We start from the raw sequence: 12626 nt of genomic DNA on the forward strand, positions 1-12626 counted from the left end.
AGCGAATTAAAATAACTGCAACAGTGCTTTACGTATTTGGTACTTTAACGTTAAAATGCAATAACAGATTTATGATGGCCACAGGTTGATAGTGGAACGTCTTTGCCAACATTTCCATTGACCCGTGTTCAACCCCCACAGGCTTTCATCCAGAGCAGAGACGCTGTCTGCGGTAGAACCCTCGTCAGCCAGCAGAGGGCGCAAAAGACCAGGCTAAAGATGTGCAACGTGCAGCAGTGAGGTTAGCCCAGGCCAAGCAGTGGAGGAGCAGGAGCATTCAGGTCAGCCCCAGCTAGTAAACAAACACAGACACACCTGACTCCTCACATGGCTGCTCATGATGATGATGATGATGATAATAATAATAAGCATTATGACATCACAAGGCTGTGTGTGTGTGTGTGTGTGTGTGTGTGTGTGTGACTCAGCAGCGTGTGTGATTCATACTTCTCCTACGAGTGACACTGAACACGTCAGTGAGCTCATCCACTGTGGAAACCAGCATCTACGCTCCCCTATTGAGTGTTGTACACCGTGCTTTGCAGTGTCGAAAAAGACGAATGCGTGTTCGTCCTGTTCCAAGAAGGCGGCTTGTAGTCACTAGCTTTCACTTTCATTGTTTACCAAGCTGTAGGCCTGGATGTTTAACAGAAAAGAAGCCTAGCTTAGCACGTTTGTGCTCAGTGCTGCAAGCAAGTGGAAATCAATGTGTCATTAGGAAAAATCTTTGCTGCACTGAGGAGAGAGAGTTGTGCTTTCTGCAGCACACGCCAGCCATGAGGTGGGAACACCCTCCACATGCACGCAACATGAGAAGTGTGTCCTTCTGCAGGTGTGTGTGTGTGTGGGGGGGGGGGCCGGCTGAGGAGCAACGTGCCTCGGTACAGCTGAGTGGGAGTGACCTGGCCCTAAGCCCTCCCCTCTCCGGTCACACCAAGCTGCAACAGGCCCCGCCCTCCTCATTAGTCTTGCACAGACCGTGGCGAGGGCTCGCCCCGCATGTGTTTGTGTGTCAGCAGGAGCGCACGTTTCACACGTGTGGCCGCAGTGGAGGCGGCCGGAGGCTCTAAGCTGCTTTGAGGGCTTTTGGAGGCCAGCGTTTTGCTGCACGCCTGCAGGAGGGTGACGGCATAGCTGAGCATTTGGGGGGGGGTACATGAAGTGTACATGTCCCAAACACGGCTCTTGTTCAACAGGATGTTTCCATGCTTGTCAGGAAGAGCTGCAGCGTGATGCATCTCCCTTCTTACCTGCTGCATGAGCTTGCTTCCATGCTGCATTCTCATCATGGTCTCCTTTGAAGCCTAAACAATTCCCTGACATTGGAAAAAGCTCTAGATGATTGCGTTCCACGTGTATCACAACCTGTCCACGGCATTCCCAGCTCTCATGAGTTGGCTGCACTGACGTGACGGGATTGCAAAGCTTTAGGAGAAGAAGACTGGGTAGTTTTCTGCAGTTCTACTCCTGAAAGGAACACACCAGCATGCCAGACTCCCCCCTTGGATGCATGTCAAGAGCCGGAATATCAGCTTTCCTGCCCTGCGTGCACGCTGTGTACTCGCAGCCTCACCTTTGCCCCCCCTCCCATGTCAACACACGGCGCCACATCAGGACGCAGCGGCGCTATCGTAGGACACCAACCACTAGCAAAGTGTTTTTCACGTTGCCAGGAGATAATTAGCACGGGGAGTTGACGCCGCCGCCTCGGGTGCATTTAGACAATCGTCAGCCGGTCCAAAGTATGTGTTTTTGTGCAGGAAGCGTTTGTGTGCGTGCTTCATTCATGCTTCGTATTCCCTTCCTGTGCACGGAACCCCGCATGACCCTGCCGTGGCGCCAGCTGAGGCCGGGCTCTGGGAAGAAGGAAGAGGAGGAGGAAAGGCGGGGGAGGGCACGCAGGGAGAGTGTATGAGGACATTAGAGGAAATTTATGAAGCCGAAGAAAGAGAAGACAAGCATAAAATACTGCAGCAGCGTAGCAACACGGGAGAGGAAAGGGTGGGGGCTGCGGGGTGGGGGCTGGGGGGGTGACCAGGGTGGATCTGCTTAGTTTGGAATGGATTGCTCCTGTGTGTGCTCGCTCCCCTTTCATCTAATAAGCCCGCCTGGAGGTGAGCGCTACGCCAGAAAACAAGTTTGTGGTTGGACTGTGGGTCAGCCATACTTTTTGTAATGTGCCCCCCCCACACCCCCCCGCCCCTCCAGGGACGTCACTGTGTGCCGCTTCTGGAATGTCCTGTAGACACGGAGCCAACGTAACCAGAGGCCGCCTCTTATCTCATCACTCCAACTGTGACACTTTGTTCTGACCCCCCCCCCCACGTCAAATATGCACATACTGCATGTACTGTATCTTGTGTAAACACACCAGAGCACTGCATTTTACTTGGAAGTAACCAACAACAAAGGAAGAAAAGACCAGCTGTACCAGTAGACGTGCTGGGAACGCGTCTTTACTCCCCTAAACATGACATGCAGGCGTTCAGGACTGCAATCTATTTGTGGTGTTTGTGGGAGACTTAAGGTCCTAATTGTATGTTTCAAGTCCCTTGCTTATATGTCACAAGCACTTCCTGCTCATTGATACTTGCTCACATGGTGGTCTCGTGCATGGTCTCTTCCTGTGACAGAGGTCTGATTTAGGGGTGCACCATATTGGGCTGATAAGAGGGGAATTATTGTCATAGATCACATAGATTCACTCATCATTGAACAATATTTTTCTCCATCTTTCTTCTCTTGATCCCGGAATATTTTCATGTCATTTTCTTTTTTATTCTCAACTTTTTTCCAAGCTACTTATCTCTAAGTTGCATCTTTATTCTTTATTTCTCATGATAGTATGACTTTCTTTCTTTAATATTTCAACTCTAAGCTTCTACAAATGAATATGATAATATTCAATTATTTAGGTAATATTCTGCCTCACTTTCTTGAAAGATGACCCCAAACGGCCCCCGGGTTGCAGTTTGGACACCACTGAAATGAATGAATGTAAACCCAGAGAAGTGTTCCTTGCACCCGCATCACAGCCTGTTTCTTGGGGTGTGTTGGGCCTCGGTGGGCCTGGGTGGGCCTGGGTGGGCCTCGGTGGGCCGGTCGTCTTGACCTCTTATGGGTTTGGAGTCTGGACGGATTTGTTGTGCCGCCGATCTGCTTTCTCCCGGCACTCACGTGGGACATTAGCCCACTCTGATAGCATTCACTGGCTGCTAATTTAATGTGGGCCTGTTGAGGTGGCAGGTAAACGATAGGCCTTCAGTAGCGACACCGTCAGGTAATCAGAGCGGCCAATCACAGCCTTACCTGAAGCTGACCCCTCATTGGCCATGCAAGAAGGCTGGGCGGAACGAGGAGCGGAAATCCTGCCGATCATTGCTGATGGTTGAAGATATGACTACTTTGTGTCTAACCCACCAGAAGAAATGAGGGCTGCTTTGACTTATTCTGATGTTTGGACATAATCTGGTTGAGGTCCTGTCACCTGAGCTCCGGCTCTCGTGGCGTTCCTCTCAGCCTGCCCACGGACGCTCCTGAGGCAGCGCCACTGCGGTCACATTGGTTATTAATACACTGCACAGCCACAGAGCGCTCAGCGCAGGACTGAAAATATCTGACAGGCACTATTTATAGAGCCTGCAGGCAGACGGACGGAATCCACAGCAACGTGATCCAGCCTTTTCTGGAGTCGTGTTCCACAAGAAAGGACCTCGGCGGTAGGGAGAGCCCGCAGGTCAACAGTGGAACTTTCTGCCATGAAGGGGAAAGTGTTCCTCCAACGGAACGCCGGCACGTGACCGTCGGCGTTGAACATGTGACATAACATGACTGCAGGTGCGTCACCCTGCGTCGGCTGGGCTGGCGGCACGCAGTGGCGGTGATGACATCGTGAAGGAATGCCGCTGCTGTCATGAACTCATGCTAGCTTCTCAGCACGCTCCGTGTTTGGATTGGGCGGCCCCAGGAGAGATGCAGGTCAGCTTGGTTTGGGAATCCTAGCCAGGATCCGGAAAAGGGGCGGCGACATCTCATGGTGCCAATCAAACGAGGGGACCGTGACTTTTGGAACTGTGGCACCAAAGAAAAGGGGCCTCAAGTGCTCTCCCATTGGTTGGCTGGTTTGGTTGATTTCCAACATGCGTACAAGGTTATGTTGGGGTACATCTTATGTTTATCTGATGTACCCGACATCAAAAGATCACATGGACGCCCCACGATTAAACCAAAACAGACGTCCACCTCCACACTTTCCCAAGACAACGCCATGGCGCCCACCGCGCAGCCCCACGCAACAAGCAGAGATAAACTCACACGCAGCGCCAGCCACGCTTCCCTGCCCGTGAAAGAATCCAATTGACCAGGAAGTCCTGCTAAGATAACAAATGAAGATGAATAGGGAACTAAAGGGCCGGGGTCCGCCCCTTATTGGCCCCTCATTGATTCATGTATTGATCAGGCGGCATGTCAGTAATATGGCTGTCTATTGAGTGAATCGTCAGTGTGTGGATGTATTGTCGGACTTCCCAGACGTCTGTTGAGCCTTTAGGGATTATTGTCCAGTGTTAAGCCGTTCTATGATACCGACCCACGATGCTCAAGGTCGCTACCAAAGGTCACGCTAGCCAACCTTTTGACGTGCAGCATCAGTAGGGAGTTTGCCTTTCTTGGCATCTTCATCTGAGCATCTTCATCTGTGCACCATGATGTTAGCGTTGGAAACACAAAGCGTCTTTTGTCTTTTGGTTCTGACTTTGTCGTGTTAACCACCCCCCCCTTACCCCCCCTCCCCCCCCGTCCTCATGTGCACCACGCTCCTGCTGATGCTCGCCTTTTTTGCTGCTCTAGCACAACTGCGTTGATGTGAGCGCCTGTGACACATCTCCGTTGCCCCCTACAAGTCTGCTAGTGTGTGTATATGTGTGTGTGTGTGTGTGTGTGTTAAACAGACGGACCGTCAGACCGGGTCCGCCTTTTCGGGAGACTACACGGTGTACTCGTGAGTAATATCAGGGCTCGTGTGTTCCGCCTGTGCATGTGGAGCCGGTCACATGTTTGCGTCGTGCCTGTCTACTCACCTGGTGGTTGCCATGGGAACAGCCAGACGGCGGCAGACTTTGCACCCGCCTCCCCAGGGGGTTGTGAGAACAGAGAGGAGGTTTAAGGTCGAGGAAGCACTCTGGGACTGTTGGAAAAGGCAGGGTGGGGGTGATGGGGGGGGTCCTACACTCTTATGCTGTTTCAGGCTGATTCTTTCCTTCTTTGTTCTGGTCGAAGCCCCTGCCTTTTAAGCACCGTGGCGTGTTCGGGAATGCCAGACAAAGGTGCACGCATGATGGAGACATGTCAGCTGGCGTGATGCACATCTGAGACACAAACACACATTGTGTGTTGTTGTTGCGTATCAGTGCTGTCACTGTCTCATCATTTGCATTCCTCAAAGAGACAAACAGAATGGCCTCTGTTGTCGTGTCCTGAAGACAACCCGCAGCTGGACTTTTTCAATCGCTCAGCACTGCTGCACACTTGTTCTTCCACTCTCTGTGTGTGTGTGTGTGTGTGTGTGTGTGTGTCAGTGTGTGTGTCAGTCGCTCTCTCTCTTCCCCTCCCTTCCCTAATTGTGCTTCCAGTTTTTTTTAAATGCTGACGCTTGAATACCAAGATGTTCCAGGCTTTATCGCACCAGTTGCACACTTCTCTCCTTTGTGTTTTTCCAGCTGCCCCCAGAGAAGACGGGAGGGGGGGCGAGGGGTGAATGTGTGTCTGTGTGGGGAGGTTTACGGTGTGCACTAAATGATGTTAAGGCTATCTGAATGGCCGACTTGTTTGCAAGACTGGTAGCCAGGGGACGCTACGTTCAGACTCAATAATATTTTGTCATTCAAGTGTCCAGTCAGGTCATTTTACCGGCTAATTGCAAAGGAGTCCTTACAAGTGCTCTTACTCTTCATCACAAGGAGTCGGCAGGGAAAATCGTTTATATCTACTCTGAATTTGCATGTCGCCAAAGGACATTGGAAGCGCTCGCTAATGTTAAAGCGGAAAAACACAACATGGCGATAACATACTCATCCAGCCTAATGCCTTCCCCCCCACACACACACAGCCCAACCAGCATGCTCTACTAAAGTAAGCTAACCCCGCTAGCTTCCGTTCATGCTACGCCCCACCAGCATGCACCGCTAAACAAAGCTAACCCCTCTAGCTTCTGTTCAGTCAGCTGGGATAGGCTCCAGCATACCCCCGTGACCCAAGCGAGGATAATTGCGGCATAGAAAATGGATGAATGGGGTTTCGCTTAAGGATTGCGGGTGATGGTGAAATTCCACGAAAGTTTACTTTTGCTTTAAGACTGATATTTGTTTATGAACCTCTCCAAAAAGCAACAGGGAGGGGGTGGGGGGTGTAGCCCTCAGCACTGCTCCCCCCTCGGGGTCATTACCAGGAGACAACTGTTATTCTCTCCTTACACGCTAAATCCCTTGTCCTGCTTCATTTTCTGTCATGTTTCCATGACAAGCTGTGATTCCATGCTGCAGCGGCGACACGTTTTGATTCCATTTAGTTGCTCCCTAACAGCAGACTTGACCCGGACCGCCGACAGTCACTTAGTAGTCAGCCGTGTTCAGGCCTTCTGAGCCCGGTAGCGCCTGTTCCTCCCCCATCGCAGCTGCAAGCCCTGGCAGCCTGGGGTGAAGCGCTGAGCAGCAGCAGGAATGCAAAGGGGGGAAGGAAGAAGGAAAAGGGAGGCGCACACAAACCCAGACACAAACAAAGCAGAGAGTGTTGCAGCGGATGGATGGATGCATGGATGGATGGATGGATTGGTGGATGGATGGGTTGGTAGATGGATAGCTAGATGGATGCCGTGTGAGATGACCACACGCACCAACTGAAACCATGTGAGAGGCATCTCTTACATAAAGCAACTCCGGCTGGCGCTCGCCTCACTCTCACATGGGGGAGCATGTGAGACGCTCGCCGCCTTCCCGCCTCTTTTGTCTCACACACAAATATTGCGGCCAACTTCGCCTCCCGCTCCCGCCGCCACAGAGGTTAACACGCCCGCTCACCTCTCCCCTCAAGTCTTATTCATCCTTTTCTGCCCCCCCAAACATCCTCCACCCTGGCCAGAGGTCACCGTGATGTGCAGCTGTGGGGCCGCACGGGGGAGGGGCAAATGGTGCTGAGTGCACAGGAAAGGCCGCCCACGTGACGTCACGGTGCCAGACTCCCATCCCTGACATTCCCGAGTACACCAAATACTACATCCTGCAAATACACCATACTGTACATGCTGTACTCCTTGTCCGGTAGGACAGCAGTACATGTACGTGTAATCAGATTTTAGCTACGGAACATTTTGCCTACCTATGTCACCCATGAAGGGGGGAGGGGGAGCCTGCCTCACGGCCAAAGTCAGCTGGGATAGGCTCCAGCCTGCCACTCTAGTGAGGCCAAGCGGTGTAGAAAATGGCTGGAAACCAGGGATTACGTTATTATCTCATGTACCGTGTACCGTGTACCACACCAGGTGGGGGCCAGTTGTCGTGCTGGTTATTCATTTAAAGGTAAAACTGCAGTACAAGCGATACTGTACTACATTGTTTGACTGCACCATCAAATTGGGTATGTACGATAATTACAGCAAGACTGATTCAGGGTCCCCAGGGTGTAGCTGGGATAGGCTCCAGCATGAGAAACATGTTTTATGCTTTGCATTTTGTACCCAAAACAACCCAAGCGGTGATCTGGGCATGCCCTTACGCCCCTTGCTGGCAGTGGGCAGGGTTTGGGATGGTCATCCTACGCGTGCAGCAGCTTTGGCAAGGTTCCACGAGCATGAGCCAACGGTTCAGTGTTCCTCCTCCGTAAGTAGCTTTAATTGAGTGAATTAATCCACTGTTCTCCAAGAGGAGGGGAGGAAAAGGAAGCAGCTGCCTCGCTTCCTGTCACCTATACAGACAGTCCACTATTATCCTCACTCCCCGCGAGGAAAAAGATCCCTCGGATTGTTTTCAGTTTGTACACACATTCTGGGCGTGCTTCCCAGTCGGCAGGACGCCCTTGGCACCGCCAGACGTTGGGAGCGCTCCCTCCCTCCCCGCGTTCGTCACCTACTTCCCTGCCGGGACGGTGCGCCGGGCCCCACCGCTGGCCGCCTGAGCCAGGCTGCCGGGCACGCAGGCGGCAGCGTACACGGTGAACTAGACGGATTATCTTTGTCGAGGGAAGAGATCGAGACAGATTATCACATAACCGGCGTTTCCACTCCCTCCAGGGAACCTTACAAAAGTCTCTGATTTGTCTGCACGATTATCTGAGGAATATGGCGGTGGGCTCGTTAGGATGCTCCCAGGAAAAGAACGTCCTCAAAAAGCCAGGCTAGGAGCTCCTGACGATATCCGCCACATCGCAGCGACAATCTCATTTCACAATGTCCGACATAAATTGGCGGAACGGGACAAACTGTGAATATTTAATGAGCAGCCTCAGCATGCGAGGGCTTTTCCATCTCCACCGTGCCGCTTTTGTAGCAGCTCTCCAACATTGTCAGCAATGTCAGACCCCCCCCCACTTCCCCCTTGAAGCGGCCCATTATCGCCCTGTGTTTGCTCTTCACAAGAAGGGCAGCCGTCGCCGCGGGACAGCCTGAGTCCAAGGGTCATGACCTCGTCGCCTGGGTCCGAAGGGTGACAGGAACTTGTGAGGCCTCCTTGCCTCGCTCCCGTGTTGCTGCTGCTTGTCGTGCAGACGGAATGACATAATATTTGGAAAGTTTGGTTCCACACCAGCGCCTTGTAGTTTTTTGGAGTACACGTCGTTTCAAAGCAAAAAAACAACCAGTTCACGGCACGAGGCGTTTGTGCAAAGACGGTGTAATAAACAATATAAGTTATGTTTCATATATTATGTATCGTTATGTTTATTGTGAGAATAATTCATTTTCATCCCAGGCCTGGTGCCCACAAGACTATTTTGTCACAAGCTGTTGTGACACCCCCGCAAGTACATTCTAAAAAGCGGGCTTTCCGTTGAGCGAGCTCTCGTAAATATGTTTTATGGCAGTCTTTTTTTGGGCGGAAGTACGCACCAACGGGAATCTACGGGGGAGTAAAGTCACTCTCTTGGATCTAAACAGGCGTTTGACCGTGTAATAAAGTCGCTAATGCGCCAGGCGTTGACACAAAGTGGAGTGAGGAATAATATAGGACAGTAAATCTTGGCCGGATTTCTCCTTGTGGAATGGGAAGTACACCGGAATGTCACAAAGGATGTGTTGTCCAGCAGAAATGCGGACTAACACTTTCAGACGCGTTATTGGCTGTCCTGGGAGGGGCTAGCATGCCTCTATGTCCGTTTTGGGATGTTTATGTAGTCCGCAAGGTGATACTTGGAAGCGGTGCATCACCGTGGCGTCACTGCTGCTTCCGCCGCTCGGCGATGACAAACAACCTCACAGATTAAAGGTGGTGAAGACTTATGGCGTCTTGGTCATATGGTTGCCGCAGCAACCGTGACATCAATGCAGACATGGTGTTGCATGAAAAAGTCTTAATAGCGGGGAGTTGTTGCCAGGCGACCCTGGACTCCGGGATCTTGTGATCAGGGGATCCTCGTGGTGGGATTATATTAGGACTTTCAATCTGTCCACTTTTTTTTCCAGTACACATACGGGCCCCGTTTCAAAAGTTCTGATGCTGCACTGCGATCTCATGGACTCCAGTTACTTGGTTCCACAAGCGATTGCAGTAAATGAATGTCTGTGATACAGGATTCAATGTTAATACGTGCGAATCTTCATAAAACCTGTTTATGACTTTGTATGTAAATACATTATTAGAGCCCTGTAGACATGAAATAGCACCCCTATAGTCGTCTTTATACTCCTAAACTCTTATGCTGCAGGGACTCGAGAAGGCCGCTAGCTAGCAAAATAGCAAGCTAACAATCTAGTGAGCTAACCAGTTAGCTTCAAATTTATTTCTTCTGAACTTAAGAAGCACTTACCACTTCCTCACTGAATGGGAGGAGAAATCACATGACTCTATGATGTGGGACATGATGCCTTCATCACAGCAGCACACCTGCAAGACTTCTTGCGTGTAATTGTGGTGTTTTACTCTTCAGGGGCGCCTGCAGCCATTGGACTGCTTCCTTGGTCTACCTGGAGGTCCACTCTCACAAGCAGCCACCGTGGGATATGTAACGAGGTGCATGCGTGACTCAAGGTAAGATCACCCTCACAACGGCCGTTATGAATGAGGCCTCACGATTGGCCACAATAGTGACAATACTGACGCCAGTAAGCAGGGAGCTTCTCAGGTAGACCTTCTGGATGCCATAAAAGTTCTCCTTGGTTGTGAATCTTGAGTTTGACCTTGAGTGCTGACTGTTGGGCCGATTGGGACGGGCACGTGGCGTCATGTGCTCGGCGCCCCCATAAAAAGGGAAGTTAAAAAAGGAAGCATTCTGGGCTACAATGGAAGATGGAGGTGCTTATGTCATGCTTATGGCTCGGGGCGAGTCTATTTATAGCGCGTGCCGGGCCTTTTATATCAGCCACAGTGGCCTTTTCATCCTCCGCAGACAGCCTGGCCTTCACCGTGGCTTGTTGACGTGGGTGACGCTTGATGACTCACATGGACACCACTATGAAACCATGACCCAAAATACATTTCAACCAAGCGCTGATGATCGCCAAGGTCTTCACATCTTCTGATTTTCTCCACTATTTTGTGTCCTGTTGCTATTTTTTGGAAATATTGTCCAATGGTGTTGGATTTCCTGCGAAAACAGACATGGCCGTCAGCAAATATGTCCGTCTGGCCGTGCAACATGATAGCCCTTTTGAGACGCGCTCCTGAGTCTTTCCCGCCGAGGGACGTCTCAGGAGCAGAAGGCGGCGTGTCGGCCTCACCGTCTTCTTATTATTCTGCCAACTGCCCTGTCGGTTGCCATGACAGCATCGGGGGAACTCCAGGAACCCCTCCACATTTGGCCTATTTAGAAAGAAGCCCACTACCAAGCCATCCTGAGTGGATTGGTTTTCCGCCGACCCGCCCTCGATGTGGACCAGCTGGGACCACAAATGGAGGGGCACCTGAACCTGTAATCACGGAAGACAAAAGCCTCTACTTCTGCCGTTCCGATTTCCATCCCCAATGAGGAACATTGGAAGCGGTGTCCCACAAGACGTCTGACATGACCTGGCTCTTGTTTGGATGAACCCAGGGGGACGCATTGTGGAGGCGGCGGGGGCGTTAACCTGGTGGAACGGATGCCAGCCAGTGTAGCGCTGTGATGGTACACCAAGCCAACCGCCCTCTGGGCATGGGTGGGGGTGGGCGGTCAACCACTGACACAGAACTTGGCTGTCCCGTCTCGTACACCGCTACCCTCGTTTACCTGAGCGATGGCGTCACTTTTTTGGAAATGAGGAAGTGCCACAGCTTGTCAGCGTGACTAGAAATGGCATCCATTCCAACAAATACATGACATATAGAAGCAAAGTTGATGATTCCTGTCAGGGACCGGTTGGGATGCGCTCGGCTCCCATTCGGCGAGGATGCGTGGTTGCGGGTTGGAAGATGATGTTTGTCTGTCCTGGTCGCCGTGGCGTCTTGGCTCGTGTGAGTCATGTGTACCTTCAAAATCAGCCAAACTGATTCATGGCTGAGCCGATGCGGTGAGTCAGCCTGACATGCCTCCTCCGTAGCGGTGTGGGCTCAGCCGGAGTTGGCCTCCTCCCTGCTTTTGTCATCACTTCTGCATGTGCTCGAACGCGGTGTTCTGCAGCGGAGAGAAAACACGACGTAGCAAAGGAGCAAACATAGCGGCATCCAGTGTGCCTGTTTTTCCTGGAAAGTACTGCTTGTGTCAGGAATTGTAGAATCGCCACGGAATGTTTTTGAGCTGGCCATCTGTTTAGCATCTTTTGTTGCAATACCACAGTCATCCACAGGGGCCAGCAGTGAGTCATCAGGGTGCAAATGGGTTGTACTGAGTACTTAGTCTGATTCTTATGGGTAAAACTTCACCTGGTGGATGTATACTTGTCAACACTCCCTTATTCCGGGAACACCCGTATTTTGCCCTTTACTTGAGGTACATTTCCTGTATTTTAACTTGGTATCTGGTACTGCAGATGACAATGCTAACAATATCCGTGCCTGTGTTTGCAAATGTGACCTATGAAAGAGTATTTTTGTGTATTATGTGTTGCTAGGAGTTATCTTCCTTCTTGGTAGAAGTGAAATACCTGGTACTGAAATACCTATTTTGTACAATTTCCTGAAATTTCAATGGAACGTAAGCATTATTTGCACGCCGTTATCGTGTCCTTGCTCGTTTCCTTGACAACATGCATGAATAAGTTCCTCCAACATGCACGTTGGACATGTCATTTTGCTATTTTAACAAACAAATACATTTAATTAATTTGATACAAGTTTGAAAAATACATGAAAAAAGTACAAATACAAATGGAAAAGTATAAAACAGACGTTTTATAAAACGTGTGTGTTGTTTATTATCCGTAACTAGCTGCCTGTCTCTGTGTAAATACACAAGAAAGGAAAGTTGTCCAATCACAGCAAAGCTTTTTTTGTTTCATTTTTCCTGGT

The 12626-nt window shown here is 50.8% G+C and overlaps 1 long non-coding RNA gene across 1 annotated transcript; it reads left to right on the top strand.

Moving 5' to 3' along the window:
• Window positions 1-165: 165 nt before the first annotated feature.
• LOC131108790 (uncharacterized) lies at window positions 166-10827 on the top strand. Its single transcript, XR_013627862.1, has 3 exons — window positions 166-281; window positions 10132-10232; window positions 10591-10827. It is a non-coding gene; the product is annotated as an uncharacterized LOC131108790 (long non-coding RNA).
• Window positions 10828-12626: the final 1799 nt, after the last annotated feature.

The sequence above is a fragment of the Doryrhamphus excisus genome, linkage group LG7 (assembly GCF_037039965.1).
Source record: "Doryrhamphus excisus strain RoL-2023G ecotype Guam linkage group LG7, RoL_Dexc_Guam_v1.1, whole genome shotgun sequence".
In the NCBI taxonomy this organism is placed as follows: Eukaryota; Metazoa; Chordata; class Actinopteri; order Syngnathiformes; family Syngnathidae; genus Doryrhamphus; species Doryrhamphus excisus.